The sequence below is a fragment of the Ornithodoros turicata genome, chromosome 1 (assembly GCF_037126465.1).
Source record: "Ornithodoros turicata isolate Travis chromosome 1, ASM3712646v1, whole genome shotgun sequence".
Lineage (NCBI taxonomy): Eukaryota > Metazoa > Arthropoda > Arachnida > Ixodida > Argasidae > Ornithodoros > Ornithodoros turicata.
This window is the reverse complement of record NC_088201.1, coordinates 22864926-22881145: the sequence shown is the minus strand read 5'-3', so window position 1 is coordinate 22881145 and position 16220 is coordinate 22864926. Positions and strand designations below refer to the sequence as shown.

Here is a 16220-nt window from a genome sequence, read left to right as displayed (position 1 = left end):
CGACATAGAACACAGGCGTCCGCAAACAGGCGTAAATTGGAACGAATATTATTAGGAAGGTCATTAATATATATGAAAAAAAGCAGGGGACCCAAAACCGACCCTTGGGGGACGCCAGAGTTGTAATTATTAGTTGTTACAAACTGACGACGGTGAAGCAAGAACGAATGGAGCCAATTTATTACGTTATAGGGTCCATATTAAGTGCAGACAGTTTATATACGTAGTAATACTTTATGAGAAACTTTATCAAACGCATTTGAAAGGTCCAAAAAATGCAGTCTGCAATGGAGCTCCCATCTAGTATGGCGTGAAGATCATGCGTGATTGAGACTAGTTGTGATTCGCAAGAATATGATTTCCTGAAGCCGTGTTGGTGAGGATAAAAGAAAGAGTTAGATTCAAGGTGTTGCATCAGATGGGAGTACCTATATGATATGTTCGAGCACCTTGCAATAGACTGAAGTTAGGGATATTGGACGATAGTTTTGCGGAAAATGCTTATCTCTGGACTTGTGTATGGGAATAACTTTCCCTATTTTCCAGTCGTCAGGAAGCCACCCTTCACTCAACGACTGTTCAAAAATTTTTGTTAGGTAAATGGACAAGCATGTAGCTGGGTTTTTAAGAAACTTCATTACCGTCATAATCATGCCATTACCGGCGCTAGATGATAATGGGAGTGATTGGATGAGGTTGGCAATCCCAACGGTATCGATTACAATCATATCCATAAGTATACAGTTGTACTGAATAAAGCCGGGGTGCTCGTCGTCTGAATCTGAAGATAACGTACCTGAGAATACAGTGTTCAGTATATCAGCACATTGTTGTTTACCGATGACGCTACCCGCTTCATTACACAACGAGATTTCAGAATGGTAAATTTGTTTATGATGCTCCAAAATTTCTTGGGATTTTCTGACAGCATTGCAGGCAATTTATTACCGTAACATTCGGCTTTCGCCTCGTTAACAGCCGCTTTATATACGTTAACGCAGGTAGAGTATTTGTCCCATCTAGAGGGGGAGGAGGCGGACATTGCTCGTCGGTACAACCGCTTCTTTTTATTTCTTAGTCTTACTAAATTGCGGTTGAACCACGGTGACTCCTTTCGCACACGAAAGGAACTAACGTGCATGTACTGGTCAATTAAATCCGCCACCTTCCGTTTAAAGAGCGACCAGTTCGATTCGACGGATCGTTCCTCGAACCCATCCAGAAAATTGTCCAGAAAACCACACCGCTCATTGTTGATAGCGTTCAAATTGCCACTCGCATACTTCCGAATAATTTTTAGTCGTTTGGGAATACGCTGTACAGAGGATGTGATAGAAATGCAGTAAAAGTGATCACTTAACCCATCAATATATGATACCGGTGATAGGAGCTCAGGTGTGTTTGTGAGGACTAGGTCCAGAATGTTTGAGCATGTGGCTGATATTCTAGTGGGATGAGAAACAATCTGATGAAAGCTAAAATCGCCACACAGGCGAAGAAATTTACTGGACATACTAGATGAGAGTACAACATGCGGGGAGCCGTCAGCCCATGAAATGGATGGAAAGTTGAAGTCACCAAGCACACACATACGCACACATAAATGGGATGATGATGTGGAGGGTCATTCTCCGCCGTTATGGCGGTACACTGCCCCATTGCGCTTGTGGAAGGGATGAGAAAGTGATGATGATGGAAAGGTGTCCTATAAGAGTTCGTCACCAAGCAGGAGCACAGGTGATGATGGAAAGCGCGTAACAATAATGTTTAAAGCATCATATAGATCATTGAAAAATGTACCAGTTGATGAAGGCGGACGGTAGCAAACACCAACAATCATTTTTTTTTAGAATGCAATTTAATGGCAGCCCATATAATTTCTAGCGTAAATAAGATGTCAAGAACAAAGGAAGGTATATTTCGGATACTGCTAAGAGTACACCTTCACCAATTCTTTGGCCTCTGTCGGCACGATACACAGAGAACATTTTTCCATAATTTAATAATTCGTGATTTGATATAGTTGCAGAGAGCCAAGTTAAAAACAGAACTTAGAACAGCCTCTTAAAACAGAAAAAATAGGGGGGGGGGGGTAATGGTACACTCTTAAAAATGAACTTCACCACATAGCACGCTCCTAGCCAACCACCATCCCGAATGACAACGTTCTCGCCCCTGATTTGTTGAAAACGGGAGGAGGAGCCTATTTTGTGCTGTGCATAATGGCACAAAATAGGCTCCTCCTCCCGTTTTCAACAAATCTAGGGCGAGAACGTTGTCATTCGGGATGGTGGTTGGCTAGGAGCGTGCTATGCGGTGAAGTTCATTTTTAAGAGTGTAGGATTGGCACGCCGTTGTTGGCCACACAGAAGTGGGCGTCGTCACGACTATAGAATGAAAAAAAAAAAAAAAAAGAAAGACGGATGGAGGATAGAGGATGAAGGGCGGGGATGCGTAGAGGGTGCATGAGTTCGTCGGGGAGAGCGAAGTGTTAGAGGGGTCGTTGAGCAACACCCGCCTTCTGCAGAAAGAGAACAAGGTTTCTTGCTTTAGCTTCACCACATAACACCGAAGGCCAACCGAATAACCGAAGGCCAACCATTGCGCAGAATTCTACCGTTATCACTCCTGATTTGGGGAAAGCGGCGAGGCGTTCGCATTTTTGTGACAAAACCGCATAAGTGTCACAATAAGGCATACGCCTCTCGTTTTCAACATATCAGGGGAGAGGACGACGTTATTCCGGATGACGGTTGACCAGAGCGTGTTACGCGTCGAAGTTGTGTCTTCAGAGTGTACTAAACCATCGTTCGGAATGATGTTTTTCGCCCTTCTGATTTGATGAAGCTGTGACGTGTACGCTTTTCTCGCACACTTTGGGCGCGTTAAGTAGCTGCTCATTAGAGCGCGCAGGGTGCGCGCTCCTTTTTACTAAACGGCGTTGCTCCTTTTCCGGAGCGTGGCGCTCCCGCGCTCCTACCCACAAGTCGGAGTGCTTCTCGCGCTCTCCACCCTCCTCTCCGGTTGAGCCCGCCTGCACCTTAATCAATCTTTGTAAGGCTGCAGACAGTCGGATCGGAAGACGGCCCTACACTCTTAGAAATGAACTTCACCGCATATCACGCTCCTAGCCAACAATCATTTTGAATGATAGCTCTATCTGCCCTGATTTGTTGATGCCCCCCCCCCCCCGCTTTAATCAGTCGTGGGCGTTATATATTCCAACACACACTCTTAAAAATGAACTTCACCTCATAGCACGCTCCTAGCCAACCATTATCTCGAATGATATCGTTATCTGCCCTGATTTGTTGAAAACGGGGGGCGTACGCCATTTCTGTGACACTTATGCTGTTCATAATTGTCACAGAAAAGGCGTACGCCCCGTGTTTTCAACAAATCAGGGCAAGTAACGATATCATTCGAGATAATGGTTGGCTAGGAGCGTGCTATGCGGTGAAGTTCATTTTTAAGAGTGCAAGCTTGCTTGCAAACGGTTTTTGTTGAGCATGTTGACTGATAGTACCAGCTACATTAAAGACACGACCTGTAGAGGATAGAGCACTAAAGATACGACCTGCCCCACCATATGGAAGGAGGATATTTAGGCTGCGTTGAACATCACGCAGTCATTCGCAGTAGCCGCGAAAAATGCCACGCTGAAAGCCTTCTGTGGCAGTAAGTCACCTGCCATTTCTGGGCGAGTTCCGGCTCGTGTGCGTGCGTTGTGGAGAGGGAGATATGTAAAAACGATTACGCAGAGAGCTTGGCGCCAAAAATAAGGACCTGCTACTCTGCATTCGTGGGCTGTTAGCTGCTAGCAAATGGAGATAAGTGCTACCAAAATGGAAGCAGGTGTTCAGTTCGCGTGATACACAAACAGCTTGTCTTGCATAACTTGCATAGGTATAATATCATGAACGTTTTCTTCACCGATATTGATATAACTCGAAACGATCCCAACGAGGTTCTGTTATGGATAGCATTCAGCAGAGTATATCACACAGACGACTTGCGGAATAAACGATTTCTCGACATATAATGAACATCAAATAAAAAAAGAATTAAAAAAACTGGGGATGGCGCTAAGTTAAGACGGAACACATGTATAGAACCAGACATGACAGGCGCAGGCAAAAAAATAATTTTGTTTTACTGTGTACGGAAAGATAATAATGGTACCGTGATGTTCCACGTAAGGTTTGTCTGCGCAGTGTGGCGACATGTTGCACGTGCCGCAGGGTATAGGACTGCGGATAATTTGGACCACCTGGGGGTCTCTTGACGTGTGCTGGGAATCTCCGACACACGGTGCTGGAAGCCTCCCCCACATGCTACCGCCCTCGGCCGGGATCGAACCCGCGATCTTGAGCTCAGACATGTGCGGTTTGATGCGATGTGCCTTCAACATTACGAGAACCTTATAAGTCTATAATAGTTTCCCGGGGAGCTTGCATACAAGCTTCTAAATATATACGAAGATACACATCTTAATATGATAGGTTCGCTTCAGAATTCAACAGAACTACAGTTTACAGACTACATGTTTACGCGAAACTACGGAATATAAACGTGCTTCCAGAAACTGTGAAAAAAAAAAAAAAAAAGAATTTAGAAGGAAATAAAACCATATTATAAGCTACACGATAAACTAAATTAGAGAGAAAAGAAAACAGACATTAAGCTAGTAGACTGATTGAAGCCATCGGAGCTCTTGGACATTTCCTTAAGGACACAGGACATGCCTCTCATCTTGAACCGTGTCATATGATGTCAATAGTAGTGCATTTGGGTGCATCGCACCAAATGAATATCCCTGCTTTCATTTTTGGCAGCACCTGGCTCATTTGCTAACAGCTAACAAGCCACGAATCCAAACTAGCTTGTTCCAATTGGCTGTGACCAACCTCTCTGCACAGCCACATTGTTTCTCGTTCCAATCATCGTATAGACATCCAAACTCACTGTGATTCACTATAGTAGGGGAAACTTACTCAGGTCGCCAGCTGAGCCTGAAAAACTGTTTTTACTTGTACGCCATCCGTGCCATGAGACTCAGACCATGCATTCTTCATGTGAGTAACTCCCCGCCCTCACGCGGTTCGATTACAAGTCGCCTGTCGTGTTGTATACTCATAAAGTGATGTACGATGTTTGGCTCGGGGCTTGTTATGTGGCAAAGCTGGAATTTGATGGTGTATGCTTCGATATGACACTTCAGAGTTTCCGGATTACGAAGGATATTACTGCACCGAGGAGTATGCACGCCATCAGTGCAGCGTGGAACTAGGCCGCTGTGCTTCCGAGGGATTAGTACCACAGATTGTTACGGCCGCCACTTTACTGAAACTAAGTACTGTGGTAGGTACGCCTAATCTTGATCACGAGCCAAGACACTAATTAGTTCGGCATATGCTTCAGCATGTCAGAATAACGCGCAGTATACCTATACGCCCTAAAAGCAGAACTTGACCGGATAACACGTTCAAGGCCAACCAACATTCAATATGATATTGTTCTGTCTCCTGATTTGTCGAGGACGGTGGGCGTACGCCATTTTTGTAACACTTTGCGTGTGTGGGAGGTGTTACAGAAAAGGCGTACGCCACTTGTTTTCAACAATCAGAAGACACGCTCTGAACCGGCCGACATACAGAATGAAGTCGTTTCTCTCTCCTGATTCGTTGAGAATGAGAGAAGTACGCCCCTTTTCATTTGGATATGTGTTAATTAATCAAAAAGGCGTACGCCCAACTCTCTCCTCAAATCGGAGGCGATAACTGTATCATTCAGCGCGCAGTCGTTGGCGCAGAGTATGTTATGCGGTGAAGGACAGCCATTGCACATAATGATACCTTTACCACTCCTGATTTGTGGAAAGCGCGGGGCGTACGCCTTTTTGTGACAATTAACACACCTGCATAAGTATCACAAGAAGACGTACGCCTCATGGTTTGAGCAAATCAGGAGAGAGAACGATATTATTCGGGATTGCAGTTTGGTAGGAGCGTGCTATACACTGTTAAAACAGAACTTCACCACATAGCACGCTCCTAGCCAACCATCATTCCGAATGATATTCATTCTGTGTCCTTGTATTTGCTGAAGATGGGAGGAGGCGCCTATCTGGGAAACATTATGCATGTCCGAGATAGGCTCCTCCCCCTGTTCTGAACGAATCATGACACAGAATGATATCATTCGGAATGGTGGTTGGCTAGGAGCGTGCTATGTGGTGAAGTTCTATTTTAACTGTGTATGTGGTGAAGTTCTGTTGAGCCTTCGCTCTAGAAATAGAACTTCACTGCACAACAAACTCAGAGCCAGCCGTCATTCCAAATAACGTATTGTTCTCTTTCCTGATTTTTTGAGAATGAGAGGCGCACGCAATTTTGTGACGGTTTGGATATGTGTTCATTTCCACAAAAAGCCGTACGTCCCGCTCTCTCCTCGATTCTCAAGCAATAACTGTATCATTCGATGCAATGGTTGGCGCAGAGAGTGTCATGCGGTGAAGTTCTGCTTTCAGAATGTGTGAATGGAATTAAAGGAGACGTAGAGCTTTGACTGACAAAATTTCATGCAAAAAACCTGGGCAACCGTCAAATCCCTCTGTGTAACTATTTATTTGTTTCACTGTACCCCAAGGGTCCACTTGGACAATATGTCTGCCATCACAGAGACTCAGAAATTGCAAACATAAGCAGGGCCAAGTACATAGAACAAAATAATTTTGTTCAGCATAGCTGTTCTTGCGTACGTCTCCAATCTCGCGGATGGAAACATAGCTGGTCACTACTGACTTGCTTGTTTTCTTGCTGTATATATTGCCTCTCATCTGCTGCTCCTCAGCAGCCGTACTAGTCGTTTGCGATCCTGGTATCAGTTAATTATTCCACGTGCTGACTTCCGACCACCGAGTAAAACAAATAATTGGAAGTATATTTACACGTAAGGTGAGTCAGCCTATTTGCGTGGCGACATGCTGCACGTGCTGCAGGGTAGGACTGCAGACAATTTGGACCACCTGGGGTTCTTTTCAAGTGCCATGGAAGTCGCCGACACAAGAGAAAGCTTCCAATACAACAAGTGTGTTCGATTTCATAGTTTTCTTTTTACAATCTCTCCCGGCGCAAGCAGCCTACCATACGTGTCTTGTCTACTTTTGTGAGGTAAAACATGCGCACAAAATTCAACCTAACACAGCATCTCAATGGCTATCTTTCTACTGTGTGGCTCACACTGACATCGGCCTCGGTAACTATTTGCTTGGGACCCTTTCGTTGAAGACCAGTAGCTAAAGGTCTGCTACAAGGAGAGTGTACCTGTCGCTGTTAGCATTTGCTCGTTTATTGTTTTTTCTCCTTCCCTTCCTGATTGTTATTTTCAAGTGCTAATGGGCAAGGTACGAAGGGTGGAAGAAGAGAACGTCTCCTCCAATCGATCCAACGCCGTGCATGGCCAGGTCGGCGGTTTCTCCCCATAAGAAACAAAGCCAAGGCTCAGCGATCGATAGGCCCTTCTCTCCATGTGCATAGAACTCAGGGTGCCTCTCGCATTTTTACGATCTCTTCGAAACCCGGATGGAGGGTGCAATATACTATGGACAGACCTTCCGTTTCTATCAGGCAACTCTGCGGTACTTCCAATCTGGGGCTCAATAAGGGCCACCTCTCGCCGGCCACGTGATCCTTCCCGGTGTGAGCGAGAGTCACACATTTCAAACGGGCCAAGTTTCATTACCCTTTCTATTGAATCGGAAGGACGAAGACCGGGCAAGGACCCTGTCTCTCATCCGACGAGCGAGGTGTCTCGCTCGAAACGGATCTCCTCGTCAATTCCTGTTGCTGAAGGGCATGTGGCGCGTTAGCGAAATCTAAGTCCCGGTATAGAAAGACGGTGCTTCTAGCAAACCCGTTGTCTGAAGCGAGACACATAGCGTGCTTTGTTGTGTTGAGTAAATCCGAAAGGTTCTTATCACCCGGTTACAAGTATACCAACAAAACAGCAGGCTTTGAGCGAACAGGGAAGAGATCACGTTGTGGTGTACGCTTATTTCGAGAAAAAGCGCCTCAGGTGTGTGTTTTCTCCGTTTGGTTTCGATAGCGAAGAAAGCAGCGGGAATTGCTTCCTGCTTACTAAGGTTCTCCCGTTATCGGTGCAGGAGCGCAGAAAGCGATGCTGTGCATTCTGCACAAAGCGACCTTTTTCAATATCCTCAGAAAACGGAAATTGCACTCTCAACTATACAGAAGCGAATGTTTGGAAGCGCGCATTTTCTATACTGGCGTGGAAAGCTCACTGAAGAATAAGGACAAGGATAATTATATGTTCCATATACAGCCACCGCATTGCACCGGAAGTCACTTCCGATAAAGATGCTTTGATATGTTCGACTATACAGGGTGTTTCAGTAACCATGTAAAAACTTGCTACGGACGGCATATACTATCTGTAGGGAACTTTTGCCATGCGTACTACAAGTATAATTTTATTCAAAGAAACTTAATTTCTTGAGCTTTGAAATTGCAAAGTCAACCTAGCGTTCTTTTCTCTTCTTCTTTTGTTGTTGTTGCCAGAAACAGAAAGCGCATTAGCCCCATTTCATTACAAAATACATTCCCTACTAGTAATAGCTGAAAAAAAGTATTGAAAATCGTCGTATCAAGACGCGAGGAGGAGGTCAAGGACCTGCCCCTTCAGATTCATTTTTCATGCCTCTGTTCATAACGGCTCAACGCCACAGCTAACTAAACAACAGTGACAGGGAAACAAGATGAGGCGGGTCACCGTCTTCTTCAACCGCTTCGTGCATTAACTTTGCGAAAAACTGAGCGCGCATGACAATTTGTACCTATCGAAACTGCAATTTTCGTAACTCTTTTTCACTTATTACCAGTGCAATACACTCTAAAAACAGAACTTCTCCACGACTTCACCTCTCTCCATATTTGTTTTTACAATTTACTTATCAACTTATCAACTGAACTTCACCGCAAAGCACACTGCGCGCCAACCATTGCCACGAATTCGAATTGCCACGCTTCTGATTCGAAGAGAAAGGGGTACGCCCGCCTCTCTCTTTGAATTAGAAGCGATAACCCTACATTGTTGTGAGTTATGAACTGCATAAGTGTCACAAAAAGGCGTACGCCTCTCGTTTTCAACAAATCAGGGGAAAGAACGATGTCATTCGAGATGATGGTCGGCTAGGAGCGTGCTATGTGGTGAAGTTCATTATTAAGAGTGTATCATTCGTACGCATAGCACAGTAAACAAAATAACGGAGTATGACGTACACTCTGAAAAGAGAACTTCAACGCATCATCCACCACAACTTCACGCACCATCCAACAATCACCCACCCACCAGTATTACATTATTCATTGAACTGCTCACTGAGCATGTTAAGAAAGTCTGTGACATCCTACACTGTTAAAACAAAACTTCACCACATAGCACGCTCCTAGCCAACCATCATTCCGAATGATATCATTCTGTGTCATGATTTGCTCAAAACAGGGGGGAGGCGCCTATCTGGGACAGATTATCTTGTTGTCCCAGATAGGCGCCTCCCCCCTGTTTTGAACAAATCATGACACAGAATGATATCATTCGGAATGATGGTTGGCTAGGAGCGTGCTATGTGGTGAAGTTCTGTTTTAACAGTGTACGAGGCTGCTCCCAGAAGGGATCTCTTTTAGTGACAATTGACGTAACTGCACACGTGTCACAAAAAGACGTACACTGTTAAAACAGAACTTCACCACAAAGCACGCTCCTAGCCAACCATCATTCCGAATGATATCATTCTGTGTCATGATTTGTTCAAAACAGGGGGGAGGCGCCTATCTGGGACAAGATAATCTGTCCCAGATAGGCGCCTCCTCCCATTTTCAACAAATCAATGCACAGAATGATATCATTCGGAATTATGGTTGGCTATGAGCGTGCTATGTGGCGAAGTTCTGTTTTAACAGTGTACGCTTCTAATTTTCAACAAACTTAGCTTACAAGCTTAGCTTACATGTTTAACGAGCTAACGGGGGGCGGGGCACTCGTGACGAAGGGCACGTCATATGTCACGTGCCCGTCCTAACGACAACGAATTGCCCCGCCCATCGCTAGTTTGTTAACGTGTAAGCGATTAAGCCGCAGGGGAGAAAACGATATCATTCGGGATGACGGTTGGCTAGGAGCGTGTTATGTGGTGAAATTCTGTTTTAAGAGCATTACTCCTTACATTCGTCGTGGAGTGTAATACATACACGCGGCGACAGAATCATCCTACGTTGAATACAATATCACCGAACTAACCACGGAGCCCACACGAAGTGCACGCTGATATCGTCGTCACGAAGAGCATAAAAAGAGAAAGCGAAAATTATCTCGCAATTGTTGTACGTACGGAGATGTTCTGCATAACGAGGCGTCCAAATACAATGTGTTAACCGTGCGAGCATTTTGGGACATTATAATCAGCTGCCAGCGCGTATGAATGCACGCGGATCCCCATGGGTTGTATTTGGCAGTCATGATTTATGAGACATGGCTATTCAAAAGAAGTCCCTCGACCCAGCGCTTTTGATCTCGCTGCAGCGTATTCCCTGGAAATATGTCAGAAGGCGTCATTGCCAATTTCAGCGCCTTTTTGCTGCCCTTGTGGCGGTGCCTAAAACAGAAATATTGAAAGGGAGAAGAATGCGTCCCTGTCATGGCTTTTTGGATCTCACGGGCAGAATAAAAGCGTGCCCTGTTCTTCTTTGTGATACGAAGGGTATGCAGTTTGCACTCCTTCGAGCAGCGCTGTAAATTGATTAAAGGCAGCTGTAAGTCGGAGGACCCACAAGAGAAGCCACCGTCTGGCCCGATGCCCTCTAAAATTAAAGCCGAGATACCTGCAATCCTCGCAGTGAGAAGCGTTTCTATTTGAATACATATTGCCTCCCTGACGCGAAGGGTTTTAAAGAGACCGACAACAACGTAACGGTGAGGAAGCGTAGAGTCATTCCGAACGCCTAGCTCAGTTTGCTCTGCAAGGGTGATGTCACAACCAAGCCCTTCGCGCAAATGAAGAAATACCTTTTCACTGCCAAAAAAAGAAAAAGCATACATTTAGAATAGTACACATCATCGTATATAGTACACACGTATAGTACAAGTGAAAACATACTGCGTGCGATTTAATGTCCTGTGGTAATACGATAAGTTGTAATGTGTCCATAATGAAATCGTGTGCATTTTTAAATCAGAACTTCACCGCATAACACGCTCCTAGGCGAGCATCATTCCGAATAATATCGTTCTCTTCCCCGACTCGTTGAAAACGGGAAGCGTACGCCTTTTTGGAACTTTGTATTTATGTTATTGGTAACAAGAAATCGTACGGCCCGCCTTTTCCTCAAACCAGGAGTCCAGGAGTGACAACAGTATCAGCCTGTGCAGTGATTGTACTGTAACACTCATAAAACACGCCGAAGGCCAACCGTTGTGCAAAACGGGGCGTATACGCTCTTTTGTGACAATTAACATAAGTTCATAGGTGTCACAAATGGGCGTATGCCATTTTCATAAAATCAGGGGCGACAACAATGTCATTCGGGATGATGGTTGGCTAGAAGCGTGTTGTGCAGTGAATTCATCTTTTAAGAGTGTGTGGTAAAGTTCTGTTTGTACACTCTTAAAAATGAACTTCACCGCATGATTGGCTAGCAGCGTGCTATGCGGTGAAGTTGATTTCTAAGAGTGTACGGTTAATGTTACCCCTACGGTGACGCCATCGTACACTCTTAGAAATGAACTTCACCGCATAGCACGCTCCTAGCCAACCATCATCTCGAATGATATCGTTATCTGTCCTGATTTCCTGAAAACGGGAGGCGTACCCCATTTTTGTGACAATTATGAACAGCATAAGTGTCACAAAAAGGTGTACGCCTACCATTTTGAACAAATCAGGGCACATAGCGATATCATTCGAGTTTATTGTTGGCTAGGAGCGTGCTATGCGGTGAAGTTCATTTTTAAGAGTGTACACTTTTAAAAATGAACTTCACCGCATAGCACGCTCCTAGCCAATCATGATCGCGATTGATATCGTTATCTGCCCTGATTTGTTGAAAACGTACGCTTTTTTTGTGACACTTATGCTGTTCATAATTGTCACAAAAAAGGCGTACACCTCCCGTTTTCAACAAATCGGGGCAGATAACGATATCATTCGAGATCATGGTTGGCTAGAAGCGTGCTATGCGGTGAAGTTCATTTCAAAGAGTGTAGAGTGTTGGCTTCGCTCGTAGCAAGCTAACAAGCTGCAGCTAAGAGATGTAGACCTTTAGCATAGTCATTTGTTCATTTAGAAGTGCGGTTTGTGTAACGACAAAAAATAATAATAGTAGTAATAAAAAACGAAACGATGTTCACCAGACAGGTAACGAGAGCCCTTACGTCCACTCCACACCAAAAGTTAAGTAGTAGCTCATACTGCTCATAGCTTAGCATATCCTTCTAGCTTATAGCTTAAGCAGTGAGTATATCAGCCAGCCCAACTAAATATACCGGATGTTTTTTTGACACACTAATTTTACGGGGGCTCAGTTTTGGTTTCGGCTCATTTGCATAGCATGCATTTGCCGATGGATATTTCAACGTACGTGATGGTTTCAGGATAAAAAAAAAAAAAAAATAGAATGGCTTTCAGCGAGGATTGTCCATCATTCTGCAGTCTCACTTTTGCCTGAAAGCCACTAATTAATGAGTTAAATAGCGAATTTTGGCTAATTACGCGCCTAGTAGTTGCGTACTCTTCGAGAGAATGTTCGCCTGGACGAACTTACCCCGTAAAAACGACATCTATGCTGCTCTCATAGCATCTTTTTTAAATATAAAAACATCTGCAAGGAAAAATATAATAATAAAGAAAATCCGTACAGCATTTTAATATGCGCTAACAGCAAGCCCATTTTGGCACGTTTATTTGTGGGCCACTGGTAACCTCAAGAGCGTGTCTCAATCGAAATTGGACAGTAGCAGCATGACACTTTCTTTTTTTTTTTTTCGGTAAATGCATTTCCCAGAGAATACAGAGGGCGCTGGTTGCATCTGACCGGGGGGGGGGGGGGGATATACGTTTATGTCGGAAAGGCCGAAAGAAGACCGGATCATTCGGAAAAGTCGATGACCTGCTTAAAATGCCAGTGGTCGCCTTCCCGCGACCCCTCTTCGTACTTTTCGCTAAAATTCTGTGATTTGTTAGCTCAGTGAACTCACTGAAGAAGCATAAAGAAATGGACAATGCGGAATGTTACGAAATAACATTAGTGATAACAGAGATGATGATGATAGTAGAGAAAAGCATGGACATGAAGGATATGTGTTGGATGTATTGCACTATTCTGGTATTCAACGCGGAAATGGTGCACCAAAAGTAAGGTATGGTCACCGGAAGTCCGAAAAAAAAAGAAAAGAAAGGAAAAAAAACATGCTAACATAGAGGGCTGCTTCAGCGAACGTCCCGTGAAATACCTCTAACCCCTGTAATCCTGCGATCTAACTCTAAATCTCCTTCTTCTAATGTAATCTCAGAAATCACTCTGCGTGCACTTTTCTAAGTGGCTCGAATTTACGACAGAGTTTGTTATATATCGACCCGGCTAAGCGGTATTACACGGTACCTAAAAATGATAATAAAATCCGTTCGTGATATCTAGTAGAAACGCTGCTCATCTCATTAAAAGAAATACTCATTTATAGGTCTCACCAAGTCAGCAACCGGCGTATACCTAGGTCAAATTATTCCTGTTGCTGCGACCGGAACCAATCTGTGACAGCTGCCTTCACTTCAACGTTCGAGAGAAACTTGCGACCCTTTAGGGCCTTTTTTAAGGGACCAAGGACACGAAACTCATTGGGAGAAAAGGTATGGTCTATGGAGTCGGCGCCCGAGAATTTCTCGCTGCATATATTCTGCAATTTGTCCCGGGCAAGGTTGTAGGCGATTGCAGGGTGATCATTATTTACGAACTGTCCCGGACGATTGTTCTTTTGATCTCCCTGCGTAGCTTGGCGAGAGTTTGGCAGCACCTTACGAGGTTGATAGCCTGGTCCGATTCCTCGAAGCTGAGTATCGTGGGTCAATTCGTGTAAAAAGACTTTCAGACATTATGTCGGCACAGTTCCCTTAGAAGTCGGTCCAGGACCCACATTACCCAAGAGCGTTTGTCGTGACGTCGCCCACCTCTGTGAGGCCGACAACGGCGAGCTCGCACCACCACCATGGCACCATCACGTAAAAAGACACACGGTGACCATCACATTTCCCCCAAGGGCCAGCGTCTGGAACCTCTTGGGTCGCGGTGAGCTCGGATGCTTTCTCTGCGTTGTTTCCAGACTCGTTAAAAAAAAAAAAAAAAAGAAAAACCATTCGGCGGACCCTCTTGCGTTGTTTAAATTGCACTCGACTGCAGTGCATTTCAAAGCCGCAGGCTCGCTCGAACAAATCTGTCGATGAGTTAGTTGGCCCTGAGATAAGTCCCAAAGTTTCTGCTTCGCCGATTTCGTATTTAGTAGGGATGTGCCAATCGAATCCTCGAATCCTAGGCAGGGATTCGAGATTCGCGAATCCGAATCCCATTGCCCAAAACAGCGAGTCGAATCTTTCCAATCCACCAACCACGTTTGTTTGTTTCTTTTTAAAATCGGCGCCTCCAAGCCTCCTTGGCCGGCAGCCCCCGGGGCACGCCAAAACCACAACATAAAGCTCCGATATTTACAAGTTTAAAACAAACACGATTTTGCTTTGATTGTTTCTTAGTTTTATAGAGGAAATTCAGACTCCTGAGTTTATGTATTTCCTGTATAGTCGACGAACAACATGTTAAATAAGTTACACTTAGGAAGAAGTATATGATGGGTATATGTCTTCCCCCGAAATTTGTTTTTTTATTAAACGAAGATATCAAATTCTGCTTAAAAACACTTTTCAGTAGAAGAGTTTTTTTCCCTGGCTTTTTAAACCCTTTTCGAAGAAAGGATTCGAAAGATTCGAGATTCGTAAGATTCGTGGATTCGCAGAACCTTCCTTGGATTCGGATTCGGATTCGGATTCGAGGGATTCTGGATTCTTCCCATCTCTAGTATTTAGAAAACATGGCGGTGTAGGGAAGCCGCGTCAGATGTGCCTGGAAATGCGTGACAATGCGTGGCTTCACGCGCACAGACCAGCTCCGGTGGCGCAGCGGTAACGCGTGCGCTTGGAGACTGGGAGGTCCGCGGTTCGAATCCGCGGGCCGGCTGTGCCGTCTGGGGTTTTTCCTGGGTTTCCCTCAGATGTGTAATAGGCGTATGCCGGCACAGTTCCCCTGAAGTCGGCCCATGGACGCAGCTATCCTCCCCCCGAGCGGATTCCGCTCGGTCTTCCACTTCACCCTTTCCTCTCCTCCTCTCCACCACCTTTCCCTTCCCGAGAAACATGCCGCCTAATCAGGCAGGCAGACCTCTCGGGTTCCTCCCAACGACACTCCTCCTCCTCCTCCTCCTCCCTCACGCGCACAGACAACGTAACGCAAGCGCGCATCCTGCACGCTTTGACGGAGAATCGGCGGTGTGCTTCGTAGAAAGCCGTTGACGGACGCTTCATTCCATTTCACTTCCATTTCCAGCGTAATTATCGTTACAATTATTATCATTATGTTTGTTTCCGGTTTAAACTTCTGCTGTGAGACTATATTCGCAGCGGTATGGCCGATTGTCCACATCCGTAGAGAAGTAGAGGTCTTATTCATTCTTACAACACGTAAATCTTCGCGTTGAAACTGTTAACAAGTCGGCCTTTTTTCTGAGTACGCATTCCGTTTTATGTGCAGGGTTGCGAACGGACCCTCTATTATAACACTTCTTCCTTCTCTGGAGAACTCCTAAGTCTTAGCCAAAACGCGTACTCAACCAGAACCCCTTCCACGCCATAAAGAAAAAGCGAAGTTTATATACAAAAATATCTGTAATGAAAAGAGCAGTAGTGGTAAGGAACAAACCGCACAGGTATCACATTCATAAGGAACATTATTTGACTCACATGGGAGGAGTGGACGTAACTGACCGTTCTTGTCGATAGACGTGATGAAGAAACTCTTATTTATTTATTTGGTAATACTGTCCGCACCCGTGGGCGCGCGCCCACGGGTAGCTTTACCCCTACACTCTTAGAAATGAATGATATCATT

At 44.9% G+C, this 16220-nt stretch overlaps 1 protein-coding gene and 1 long non-coding RNA gene across 15 annotated transcripts in view; one reads left to right on the top strand and one right to left on the bottom strand.

Annotated features, from left to right (window-relative positions):
• Positions 1-13907, top strand: part of LOC135377649 (uncharacterized) — a 64073-nt gene extending 50166 nt beyond the window's left edge. Inside the window, exon 3 of the long non-coding RNA XR_010418164.1 lies at positions 13753-13907. This is a non-coding gene — a long non-coding RNA (uncharacterized LOC135377649). The remainder of the gene's footprint in view (positions 1-13752) is intronic.
• Positions 1-16220, bottom strand: part of LOC135377647 (dual specificity calcium/calmodulin-dependent 3',5'-cyclic nucleotide phosphodiesterase 1A-like) — a 250537-nt gene that overhangs the window by 57670 nt on the left and 176647 nt on the right. The gene's annotated exons all lie outside the window — the stretch shown is intronic.